Source organism: Artemia sp. Qi Xiang Cuo, chromosome 15 (assembly GCF_049724085.1).
Source record: "Artemia sp. Qi Xiang Cuo chromosome 15, ASM4972408v1, whole genome shotgun sequence".
Lineage (NCBI taxonomy): Eukaryota > Metazoa > Arthropoda > Branchiopoda > Anostraca > Artemiidae > Artemia > Artemia sp. Qi Xiang Cuo.
Window position 1 is genome coordinate 62807830 of NC_142808.1, and position 12775 is coordinate 62820604.

At 36.8% G+C, this 12775-nt stretch overlaps 1 protein-coding gene across 3 annotated transcripts in view; it reads left to right on the forward strand.

Annotated features, from left to right (window-relative positions):
• LOC148943971 (uncharacterized) overlaps window positions 1-12775 on the forward strand; it is a 59879-nt gene that overhangs the window by 12664 nt on the left and 34440 nt on the right. Inside the window, exon 2 of one of the 3 annotated variants that reach the window (XR_016143010.1) lies at window positions 968-1545. The exons of the other annotated variants lie outside the window; for them this stretch is intronic. The gene's annotated coding sequence lies outside the window, so the exon portion shown is untranslated. Of the gene's footprint in view, window positions 1-967; window positions 1546-12775 lie in introns of those variants that run through there. 3 annotated transcript variants of the gene reach the window in all.

Below are 12775 nucleotides of genomic sequence, written 5' to 3' on the forward strand. Positions count from 1 at the left end.
CAGGCCAATAAATAATTTCCGCACCCACTTTTATTACCTAGCTTATAGAGGGGCTTAATTAGAACTTTCCTAAAATTGTTAAGTACTTCTTCTTTGTTACGAAAAATCATATTCATAATCTTTATTAACTTACTTCTAACCTTAAAACCACCTTACTTAAAAAGCTCATTTACCAAACTATGAGCTGCTGCCCTGTTATCATTTTTCCACCCTTTTAGCACTAACACTAATTTTTCCTCAAAAAATAAATATTCATTCACATTCAGTGTCACTACTTTTTTCAATTATTTTCTACATCATTTTTTGTAACTCTTTCACGTCTTAGCAGATTCTTAAAATGTTCTGCCCATCTCTTTTTAAATCTTTCCTTATCTTCAATTGGGGCCTCGTTCCTGCCTTTAACTTTGACAAATCCAAAGTGATTAACCAGAAAAACAACTAGAGGAAGGTGCTTTAGCACATTTTATAAGTCGATTCAGCGTAGTTGGAAGGGTCAAGATAATGCTCAGAAGTGCAATGATGGAGAATAGATTGTCAGGTAATTAATATATAAAAATTTCTCATCACAGTAGAACATTTTAGTTTGTTTTTAATCTACATTGGGCCCTGAGTATGATCTCTTTTAGGAGAAATTCATCTGGCAAAGGAAAAAAATTACCAATAAATGAAAATAATTTATTGATAAGTGACTATCAGAAGCTAATAAAATTCATGTTGCGAGTCAAAAGGTTAAAACAAGTCAAAATCTTTGAAAATAAGTAAAACCATCATAAATACTAATAAACTAAAAAAAGGATTTTGTAAATAAAACTAGATTAAAAATAGAACTCAAAATTTGAAAAACACAAAAAAATGGAGATCTACTGGAGATGTGAATTTGGGGGGAAATGTTCTCAATGCGGGTATTGAAAATCCTAAACTCGTAAAAACACTAGAAATATTTATCCCCGTCCCTTTTTCTTTCAAGGTGGTAACATGTCCGAATTTGAAGAAAAAGGAGCATTGGATTTTATTCTCTTTTCAAATGGCAGTGAGTGAACCCCTTGATTGTGAATGCCAAACTGGTTATGCTATTTCATATAACAGCCTGGCAAGTTTGTCAACTGTCGATGTAACCTGAGCTTTCTTTGAGTGTATATAAACAATTTTTCAATTGCCGAGTGGTTGGCTACATTTAGGTTATACATAAATTAAAAGATGTTTATATATAGTTTGTCCGTAATAATTTAAAGAACATAAGAATATTTTTTCTTCCTTATCATTGCTGTATTCAAGCCAATATATGGTTTTTGTTTCAATGTTAGCATTTCTTTTTTCTGAACTTTTTATTCTAGAAGAAATTCAAGAATTTCTTATTTAAATGCAGTCTGTTCCTCAAGTTCTTCTTCACTTGTTCGTTAACATAAACATTACTAGAAAAGTTTATGAAACTTTGTTCATGTATCTTCATTTACAAGACAAAGAATGTAGTATACAAGGGTTTGATTTTTTTTTGTACATTCATAGGAAAGGGATGTATTACTAAGGGCCATTTTCTGAGTTACAATCTTTGGTGCTTATGCATTATACGCTATCCACGAAATAAGTCAAGTTTGGTTAATGCTAATGAAATAAAATAAAATAGTATGAACATATAGTAGTTTAGAAACAAATTTGGGCTATATATTTGTAAAGTAGGAGTGGGTAGTAAAGCAAAGCATATATTAAATACGTAACCTAACCTAACCTAGGTACCTCAACCCCCCTAAACCCCAAAAAAACAACATTTTAAATATTGTAAACGCAATAACAAATCACGCTTTGCGAACAATTTTTCTAGCAAATAACCGTTTGTCTGGTTTCTTTTTACAGTATATAGCGGTGGGTACCGCATAATGTTTAAGTGACCAATCTTCAATAGAAGCCAAAACTGAATAGCCAACAAATTTTAAAAACAAAATACTCGACTGTTTTCCAATTTAAACAGAAACTCAACAAATTGTTATAAGATTAAGATATACAAGTATATACAGACAACAACCCTTACATACATGTAAGACAATTTTTTCGGAAACTCCCATTACGTCAGCCGCACCTTTCCAAAAATCAATGTTCCAAGGCTGTGCTTGGTCACTATCATTATTGTGGGTTCTAATATCTTAATAATTTCTCAGACGCTCATCCTGCTGTTTCAAAAATTTCAACTTGGACACTCCTTCAGTTACATACTTCCTTGAAAATTGAATTAGCGTGAAACTGAATTTTTATCTAATTTTTTTTATATTTTTTAAGGCTATTGAAAAAATTTATAGTGCACATGGTACTTATATAGCATCCCGAACACACTCTAGAAGTGAACTTAGGTTAATGATATATAAATATACCAAAATATGACGACAATATAATACTTTCGAATTTTTTTATCAAAACTAAGTTAAAGCAATAAGGAAAGCAGGCCGTCCAGAACGCATTATATCAAATATCTAACATGTCCTATCCTAAGAAAATACCAGCTCTATATCAAATATTTAATTAAAATATACCTACAACGTAGTTTTTCCACTGAGCCATAGCTAATAGTCTCCGAAAAAATATGGTTAAACCAATTTTTCTCAGATCTCCAGAGTAAGTTTCACGATCCCAAAAACACTTATAGCCAAACTAATATTTTATATCCAACCTTGAGATTTTTCATTCGATTCGATAGAATTAATGTGGTGAACAAACCATTTGTTCTTGGACTTAATAACAGACGGGGGGGGCGACAAATTTGTGTTATTCCCTTTCATATCATATTTTATTGTTCATAAACTTCAAAGAAGTCTTTACAAGTCACTATGTGTATCTTTAAATTTTTATGGGGTGGGGGGAGGGGAACCCTGACAATCAAAACAATTCATTGTTTTGCCAATATACGATAAGAGAAAAAGCTTAGTCTCAGTGAGAAAAACTACGATGTAGGTATATTTTAATTAAATATCTAATATATAGGGCTGATTAGGTTAGGTATTTAATATAATGTATTCAGGGTGACCTCTTTTCCATAATTTTCTTTTGTAGTTTCAATAAAATAATTTTACTAAAGCATTTTATTTTCACGAAAGAAAAACGAGCAAAAATGGGGTTTTTATAGGCCAAATGAAGATACTGAAAAAACGAAGCGAATATTTCGAGAGGACAAACGCCTCTCTTCTTCAGCGCGAAACGAAACGATGTATCAATAAAAGCCAAAAATTAAAAGAAATAAAACCAACTACCTAACAACCATAAAAGCGAGTTATTCGCCAATATCTGCGATTTGCACAAAATCCAAAAAATATGAACTGCCATTGACGGATACTAGCGAACAACTAGTATGTACTTGTTGTTGAATTTTCACTAACAAATTTTTTTTTATGCTAATGCTGACTGTTTGAAACCAGATAAGGTAGTTGAAATAATAACCCTAGCACGCATTCTTAAGTCAACTGTATTGGTGGTAACAGAAGTCCACTGCCAAAACATCAATCTTCTGAATATCAATTGTTTTAATAAATATTTTAAGCTTAGACCAGATGATCATCCCTTGGGAAAAAGAGGCAGTGGTGTTGGAACCTATGCCCATGAAAAGTTAGCTACAAATATTATTGATGTTCCATGTCTGGAATCCCACATTGGAATAATCTGGCTAAGAATCCAACCTAAAAGACTTCCAAGGAGAATCAATGGTTTGACTGTTTGTGCTTTCTATTGCTCGCCTGGCCAGCCCTACAAACAGAAGAAAAGGTTTCTTGAAAAGCTCCCTCTGAGTGCTGACTACATTTCAGGTAAGTGGCCCGGATGTGCAATGTTTGTTCTTGGTGATGGTAATGAGCTGATACTAGAAAATTTTTACAGGGTGTTTGAGTTAAGTAATACTGTAAATTTCCTAACTACAAAAGGAGGAACCTCACTTGACATAATCGCTATAAATATGACCAAATATTACAGAAGTCCCACAGACTGGTAGTTACCATTTCTCTGGTAGTGCCTGGGTGGAAAATAACTTACACAACGAAAAAGATAGCCAGCCAACCGATCACTGATACTGGTTTGTTTGAGTTTGGGAACTGGGTAACTCAAGAAAGTTTGATAGATGTATCAAAGGCCAGTGCTGCCATTTCAAAAGCAGAAATTCTTCAATATACTCTACTAACAAAATTTTGCAGCCCCAAGAGAAAAACCAAGTCCTTCTCCGCGGACCATCCATACATTTCCAAGGATGTTAAAAAGCTGATACCTGAGAAATAAAGATTATTCAAAGAAGGGAAATGCCAGCAAGCTATTCCTTTGAAGAAAAAAAATTCGCAAACTGACACGCCAGGCGGCAAAAGACTACTATCAAGGTAAAGTAAGGGATTTGTTCCAATCCAAACCACAACAGCGGTATAAAGAACTTAAACAACTTGTAGGAAAAGAAACTAGGTATGTTGATTTCAACTTGGTATATACAGATACTGAATTGACCAACCAACTTAAGGCCCATCTTGCTAGCATTGTACAAACCCTACCTCCCTGGTGCCCAGATGAGATACCACAGCCACTTCCAGACTATCAGGACCTCCCAAAATAACAACGAAAATGGTGACCAAAAAATTTAGAATGCTAAAACAAACAAGGGTCACACCAATTGATATCCCAATCCAATTCATGAAGGTATTCCCAGAAAAACTTAGTCAACAACTTTCAAATTTACTTAACCACATCACCATTTTGGGCAACTTCCCGTCTTTATGGAGGAAAGGATATGTGACACCAATACCTAAAAAAGACGCACCTAATGACTTCACTGGAGTTTGGCTGATCACTATTACATTGGTATTTAGCAACGTCTTAAAGCAATTCCTCTCATCCTGGCTAAAGGAAAAAATCATCAGCATGGTGAATCCAAAGCGATTTGGTAGTTTTCCCAAGACCTCAACAGCTCACTATCTGGTGAGCCTTCTGGACCAAATCCTCAAGAACCTAGACAACCCTGGCTACTGGATAAACCTTATAGGATTAGATTGGAAAAAAAGCTTTTGACCTGATCAACCACAGTAAACTCATCAAAAGTTACTTATAAGGTATAGTATCACACCTGCTTTAGGTCGAATTGTTGCCAGCTTTCTCTTTGATCAAAAGCAAAGCACTAAATATAAGAGTGCGTACTCAACCAAGGTTCAAATCTACCGTGGAGGGCCATACGGGACAACCCTTGGTTCTCTTTTGTTTCTTTTCATAGTCAACAAGCTGGCAGAGTCCTATCTAGAAAGATGGAAGTACATCAATGATCTATCATTAACTGATATTTGCCACACGGACTCCCCAAGCAACACGCATGGTATCATTAAGGACATAAAAAACCAGGCTGCCAGTGACAGCATGGTAGTGAATATGGACAAATCTCCTGTACTTCCAATTTCTTTCTTAAGGACCAATCCAACCTATTATCCTCCACTACACCAACAGCAGATGGTGACAGTAATTAAGCTGCTAGGCATCCATATTTCCTCAAATATGAAGTTGGACAAAGAAGTAGGAAGCAGAGTCAAACGCGGAACTATGGATATCTCTGCTATGAAGTTGGTATCTCGTTATAGTGTTCCTGTTGAATTTGGTATCATTCTTTCATTAGACCTATCTTAAAATATTGTTGTAAAGTATGGCATTTCTCCCTTACTCATGGTCAGTCGGAGACATTGGAGGAAGTTCAGTATTGTGCCCTGCTTGTGGCATCTAAATCTCCTAAAGTCCCCTATATATCACTCCTCCAAGAATTTAAACTTGTTACCCTTGAAAAAAGAAGGCAACAGTTTAGTCTCAAGTCGGGAAAGGGTATCTTTAAAAATCGCAACCTCCATAATATACTTCCTCAGGATTTTCCCCTTGTACACAAAGGTTGCAAAGGTCTGCTGCTGAACCTATACCAAAAATACAGCCAATATTTGCAACCCATGCAAAATATGAAAAAAAGTTTTGTGCCTGGGTTTAATTGACTTTATAACTTAGATGCCTAATTTTATATATAGATGTATGCAATTTTAATTTTACTCTTTTTTTATAATTTTGTCGACCATGTAAGCATTGTGAAAATTGTATTTATTTTGACTGTGTCACTGAATGTGAAGATTGTACTTTTTATGCATAGACTTTTTGAATTATTTACTATTGTCTTGACAAAAAAAAACAAGAATCAGCCCAACCGTGTCAGCATTTTGAAATAAATGAGATTTTGATTTGATTTGATATCAGATATAGTGTCCACGTTTTCCATCTTCAAAATATAACAAAGGCTTCAAGAGATGGTGTTCCAAGTCCTGACTAAGCAGAGTTATCCTGTTTTGAAGGAAAATTTTGACATTGGTTTCAAAACTACACTGTCAAATCATTGGTGCCTTTACACTACATCAGAAAAGAACTTTCAACTCTTAGAACAAAGTTTTGTCAATATAGTTTTAGCTGCCATTTTAATTTAATCTATCATGAAAAAGCCAATGTGGCTACATTTTAAAGAAGATCAGATGTATCTTGACACATTTGTGCTGATCGTAATTTCTTATGCAAATATATGATCAAGTAATGACAGTTTGAACATTACTTAGCTAAAAAAAAAAATGTCTGGAGCTCATTCTGTGTCAAAACAGAAAACTGATTAAATTGAACATTCTTTCTAATCTAGGTATTTAGGATATAGTGTTCACATTTTACATTGTCACAATAAAACAACGGCTTCAAGAGATGGTGTTCCAAGTCACGATTAAGCAGAGTTATCCTGTTATGCAAGAAATTTTTAACAGCGGTTCTTTACAGATAATGTAAAGTGCATGTGTTTTGACACCAAATCTGTCAATTCCAGTCCAAGAAATGGTGCTTCTATCCTTCTGGAACAAAAACTTGACAAGGACATGCTTTGGTTTGCTTTTCGAAATTATATCTTAGAAAAAGTCTTACAAGCAGTGTTTCTTGATTGCCTTGGTCCTACCAAAGGCACAGAGATAACAATTTTCAACTGGTTTAAGAAAACCTGGTAGTTTATTGACGGAGCAGACTTTCAGACTGCTTCATCAGACGAGTGCGTGTTTACAGCTGTTTCACATGTCTTCACAGATATCATAGCATTTGCTGAGATGCAGACAATAGCGTTTCAATCCCGTGATGATTACTGTGAACTTTTAGGCTTGACAATCATATTTATTAGTGGCACGCCATCTAAGTGAATCTCGTTCAGAGCTCCAGCTGGGCTGCATCAAGCAAGGTGGATGGCAAAAGCCATCTATACGCTAAAGATCTGGATGTTAAGAAGTCAGTTCAAACTCAAGAAAAAGCAAGAAAAGGCTATTGCTGATATTTGTCTATTCACTGTGATGATCTACGTTAAAGCATGATTTCAGGCATTGTAAGCACCATCAGCCCCTTCCATTGACCTCCAAATTCTCAAGGACATCTGCAGCTACAAGAACATATCAGAATCAATATCAAAAACTGCCATGAACAAAATAATAAAACACCTATGGTACTTATCAGAGGAATTGGTGGCCCTTGCCTTCTTTGACGACGAGGTATCAAATAACACCAAACATCATATGGTTAAGGCTCTGCAAACATCAGGATCAGAGCAACCTCTGAAGAGAATAACAGTGAATCCGTTGACACTGGGAGAGAAGAAATGACAATGAAATTTCCAAACGTGACAATGCCAAATCAATGACATTGCCAAACGTGGTGTTACACTGATGGATGACTATAACAAACTTTACGCAATGTCTGAAGAACCAAATCAGTTCTGTTTGCTAGTTGTGAAGGAGAACTGACAGCCTTACAGTGATTGAACCAAAAAGACACTGATGGACCAGTCTGAAGCCCATATGTGAACTGTGTAGTTTGACATTTTAGTGACTGTGCACTATTACTATTGCTGAACACTATTACCAATCACTTATTTTCTGTTTTGTGTACAGTGACTCAACAGTCTTGTTTGATATTATTTAATTAAGCGGCATTATTGTGTGTTTTTTTTATATCAAAGTTTGCTTATAAATTCCTAATAGTTATAGAAGGGACCTCTGAAATTGAAAATAATGCTAAAATGTTTGTTTATTATTCAATTTTAATCAAAATGGAATCATTTCAGACTGTGCCCTGTAAAAAAAAGTAATTTTTTTCCAATTTGCTAAGGACCACCCTACTGGAAAGCATTGTACAAACCCTACCTCCCTTGCGCCCTAATGAGATACCACTTCAAGAATATCAGGACCTTCCAATAATAACAGCCAAAATGCTGACCAAAAAACTTAGAATGCTAAAACAAACAAGTGTCACACCAATTGACATTCCAATACAAATCATCAAAGCATTCCCAGAGAAACTTAGTCAACCACTTCAAATTTATCTGACCACATCACCATTTTTGAAAACTTCCCGTCTTTATGGAAGAAAGAATATGTGACACTAATACCTAGAAAAAGATACACCCTCTGACTTCACTGCAGTTTGGCCATTCGCTCTTACACCGGTATTTAGCAGAGTCTACGAGCAATTCCTCTCATCCTGGTTAAAGAAAAAGTCATCCGCATGGTGGATCCAAAGTAATTTGGTAGTCTTCTCAAGATCTCAATAGCTCAATATTTGGTAAGCCTTCTTGCCAAAAACCTCAAGAACCTAGACAACACCAGCTACTGGATAAACCTCACACCAATAGATCTGAAAAAAAGCTTTCAACTTGATCAACCACAGCAAAGTCATCAAAAAGTTACTTACAAGGTATAGTGTCACCCCTGCTTTAGTTTCAATCATTGCCAGGTTTTACTCAGATCGAAAGCAAAGCACTAAATATAAGAGCACGTACTCAACCGAGGTTAAAATCTACTTTGGTGTGCCACAAGGAACAACTCATGGTCCTCTTTTATTTCTTGTCATGGTGAACAAGCTGGCAGAGTCCTATCCTGAAAGACGGAAGTACGTCGATGATTTATCATTAACTACAATTTACCAAAAGGACTCAAAGCAACCCGTATGGTACCATCAAGAAAATTAAGAGCCAGGCTGCCAGTAACAACATGGTAGTGAATATGGAAAAATCTGTTGTACTTCTAATTTCTTTCTTAAGGACCAAACCAACCTATTATCCTCCGCTAAACCAACAGCAGATGGTGACCGTAATTAAGCTGCTAGGTTTCCATATTTCGTCAGATATGAAGTGGGACGAAGAAGTAGGAAGTCGTCAAACGTTGAAATATGGGTATCTCCGCTATGAAGTTGCTATCTCGTTATGGTGTTCCTGTTTAGCATCTTCTAAGGCTCTACCTTTCTTTCATTACACCTATCTTAGAATATTGTTGTCAAGTATGGCATTTCTCCCTTACTCATGACCAGTTAGAGACATTGGAGCAAGTTCAGTACCATGTCCTGCTTGTTGCACCTAAATCTGCCAAAGTCTCCTATATATTGCTCCTCCAAGAATTTAAACTTGTTACCCTTGAAAAAAGAAGGCAACAGCTTGGTCTCAAGTTGGGAAAGGGTATCTTGAAAAATCCCAAACTCTGTGATATTCTTCCTCAGGATTTTTCCCCCTATGGACAAAGGTTGCAAAGACCTGTTGTTGAACCTATACAAAAACTATAACCAGTATTCACAACCCTTGCAAGATATGAAAAAAAATTTTGTGCCTGGGTTTATTTGCTTTTATAACTTAGATGCCTAATTTTATATATAGATGTATTTTCTTTAAATTTTTGCCTTTTGTTAATTTTGTTGACCGTGTAAGTTTTGTTGACCGTGTCACTGAATGTTAAAATTGAATTTTGTACATGTAGACTGGACCAAAGACACCGTTGGCCCTCAGTTTTATAGATTATGAGCAAACGTTCGATTCTGTTGATAGAAGAGCTTTAGTAAAGGTTTTATCCTTGTACGGTATACCAGACAAATATATTAAAGTGATTAGTGCTATGTACGAGAATAACACTGCTGCAATTAAGGTAGGAAATGAGGTTAGCAGCTGATTTCGTATTAAATCTGGATCTAAGCAGGGCTGTGTTCTATCCCCCTTTATATGGATTATTTTGATGGACTTTGTCTTAAGGAGCACAGGAAAGGAATTGGGAGACCATGGAATCAAATGGGGAGGAAATTGTCTCCTGGATTTAGATTATGCTGATGCTTTAAGCATCCTAGATGAAAGTGTGACCAAAATGAATGAAGTTTTAGAGGTTTTACGAGTTCAGGGTGCTAGAATAGGGTTGAAAATTAATGTTAAGAAGACTAAGTCACTAAGGCTAGGAGTAAGTCAAGATGAAAAGGTGAAGTTGGGTAATGAAAAGATTGATCAGGCGGACAGCTTCACTTACATTGGTAGTATTATTAGTAAAGATGGTGGGAGCAGTGAAGATGTCAAAAGTAGAATAGCCAAGGTTCAGGGTGTTTTTTTCACAGTTGAAAAAAGTTTGGAAGAATAAGAAGAGAAGTCGGCAAAGCAAGATTAGAAGATTAGAAGCTACAGTGATGACAGTTGTCAAGTATGTTTCTGATGCATGGGCGCTCCGAAAAGCGGATGAAGATTTGCTAGATGTTTTCCAGAGAAATTGCTTAAGGATTATTCTGGGTAACCGGCTGACCGACCGTATTTCAAACAATAGGCTGTACAAAAAATGTGGTTCAATATCGCTCTCTAGGGCTATTATGAAAGAAAGGTTGAGATGGCTCGGGCACGTTGTGCGGATGAAGGATTGCCGAAGATTGTTCTTTTCGGCCAATCGTCTAGGGCTAAACAGAAAGCAGGTTTTCCTCGTCTGGGGTGGTAGGACGTCATAAAGAAAGATTTAAAGGAAATGGGAAGTTCATGAGAGGGTGTAAAAAGGTAGGCTTTGAATAGATTGGGATGGAGGTGGAGTGTGCGTAGCTGTGTTGGCCTCAGGCGGCTTGGTGCTGTGATGAGTTGTTAGTAGTAGTAATAGTAGTAGACTTATTTAATTATTTACTATTTTCTTGACGAAAAAAAAACAAGAATCCAGCCAACCGTGTAAGCGTTTTGAAATAAAGGAAGATTTTGATTTGATTTGATATCGGAAATAGTGTCCACGTTTGGCATTGTCATAATATAAAATAGGCTTCAAGAGATGGTGTTCCAAGTCATGACTAAGCAGAGTTACCCTGTTTTGAAGGAAAATTTCGACGATGGTTCGAAAATTACACTGTCGAGTAATTGATGACTTTACCCAACATAAGACAAGGACTTTCAACACTGGAAAGTTCAAGTGTTTTGATTTCAGCGGTGACGCTGTAGCGTTGCTATAGTAAATGCCATACGGCTCCAATATTTTTTTTTCCCAGAGGCACTTCATATGGAAGAGGTCATCGTAGAAGCTTCAAAGGGGACTCATTCGAATAAAAATCGAGATTTCTAGTGCCCTTTTTAACAGTCAAAAATGATTGGAGGGCAACTAAACCTCCAAAAACGGCTCATTCGACTGGAAATTCAAAGGGATAGTTCCCTTTTTAATAGTCGAAAGTGATTGGAGGGCAACTGACCCCCCCCCCTCCCACGCCCATCATTACCCCAAACAAATCCAATCAAAATTCTGAGATAGCTATTTTGTTCAGCGTAGTTGATTTCCTGATAGAAAATATATTTTTGAGGAGGATACTCCCCCACAACCTTCAGGGCAAGGGTTTTAGGTTATGCCCTGGGAGCCTATAAGGTTTTTATAGAAAGTGTTGTCGTTGAAACTTCAAAACAGGCTCATTCGATTGGAAATTAAAGAGCTAGTGCCCTTTTTAATCGTCGAAAGTGATTGGATAGTAACTAGCCCCCCTCCCCCCCATCCCCATCATTTCCTCAAACACATCCAATCAAAATTTTCAGAGAGCCATTTTGTTCAGCGTAGTTGATTTCCAGACATAAAATATATTTTTGAGGAGGACGATCCCCCAAAACCCTCAGGGCAAGGGTTTTAAGTTATGCCCTGGGGGCATATAAAGTTTTTATAGAAGGCTTTGTCGTAGAAACTTCAAAACAGGCTCCTTCGATTGGAAATTAAAGAGCTAGTGCCCTTTTTAATAGTCGAAAGTGATTGGAGTGTAACTAGCCCCAATCCCCCTCACGCCCATCAATTCAAAGACATCCAATCAAAATTTTCAGATAGCCATTTTGTTCAGTGTAGGTGATTTCCAGGTAGAAAATATATTTTTGAGGAGGACACTCCCCCACAACCCTCAGGGCAAGGGTTTTGAGTTATGCCCTGGGGGCATATAAAGTGCTTATAGAAGACGTTGTCGTAGAAACTTCAAAACAGGCTCATTCGATTGGATATTAAAGGGCTAGTGCCCTTTTTAATAGTCGAAAATGATTAGAGGGCAACTAGCCCCCCCCCCTCACGCCGATCGTTCCCCCAAACACATCCAATCAAAATTTTGAGATAGCCATTTTGTTCAGCGTAGTTGATTTCCAGATAGAAAATATATTTTTGAGGAGGATACTCCCCCACAACCCTCAGGCCCAAAACCTTCAGGGCAAGGGTTTTAAGATGTGCCCTGGGGGCATATAAGGTTTTTACAGAAGGTGGTGTCGTAGAAGCTTCAAAAACGGCTCATTCGATTGGAAATTCAAAGGGATAGTTCTCTTTTTAATAGTCAAAAGTGATTGGAGGGCAACTAGCCCCCCCCCCCTCCCACGCCCATCATTCCCCCAAACACATCCAATAAAAATTTTGAGATAGCCATTTTGTTCAGCGTAGTCGATTTCCAGATAGAAAATATATTTTTGAGGAGGATACTCCCCCACAGCCCTCAGGGCAAGGGT